General features: G+C 50.9%; 1 protein-coding gene across 1 annotated transcript in view; it reads right to left on the bottom strand.

Annotated features, from left to right (window-relative positions):
• EFCC1 (EF-hand and coiled-coil domain containing 1) overlaps positions 1 to 676 on the bottom strand; it is a 57,324-nt gene that overhangs the window by 51,270 nt on the left and 5,378 nt on the right. The gene's annotated exons all lie outside the window — the stretch shown is intronic.

Here is a 676-nt window from a genome sequence, read left to right as displayed (position 1 = left end):
TCCGGTACCCCGCTGGCCGTGTCTCCTTTCCCGCCGCCCCCTCCCGACACGGAGCTTCCAGCCTCCCCCGCGGGGCTCGGCGGGCAAAGCAGGCAGGTGCCATCCTGCGCTCCTCGGGAAAAGGTCTTCAGCCGCACCTGAGCTCGAAGTTTATTTCTGACTTCTTAACGACTTTCTGGTTCCTTTTCAATGCAAGCAAAGTGATAACGTGGTAGAATCCAGCTTGATGAGTAATGCTTGGGAACAAGTGGGTGGTCCCGCCATATTAACACAATTGACGTGCTTAAAAGCTGACCTTCTTCGCTCAGGCTTTTTCATCTCTGTCCATGTGGCGTCTTTATGGTATTGGTATGTATTTCTTAAGTTGTTGTCTGTAGCAGAGATGAATAAATGTTAAACTGGTTCAAATGACTGAGCTTTCCAAAGCAGTGATTTTTGTCACTTTTTGGTTATGGAGCAGGACCTCTTTGAAAATTAGGTGTGGTTCAAAAGAAGTACTGAGCCTTAGCCAGTTCTCAAGTGCTTAAAAACCTTTCCTGTGAACACTGGCTGCTGGCTTCAGAGGGAGGCTGTGCGCAGCATCTGGACAGTATTTGTTGGATGCAGTCAGGGAGCAGCAAGAGCAGGGCTGCTCCACTGGCAGGGACACCCCCTGAGCCCGCTGTGACCATGGGAC

Source organism: Egretta garzetta, unplaced genomic scaffold (genome assembly GCF_000687185.1).
Source record: "Egretta garzetta isolate BGI_Z169 unplaced genomic scaffold, ASM68718v1 scaffold553, whole genome shotgun sequence".
In the NCBI taxonomy this organism is placed as follows: Eukaryota; Metazoa; Chordata; class Aves; order Pelecaniformes; family Ardeidae; genus Egretta; species Egretta garzetta.
The sequence above is the reverse complement of the archived record's forward strand: the minus strand, read 5'-3'. Positions and strand labels throughout refer to the sequence as shown.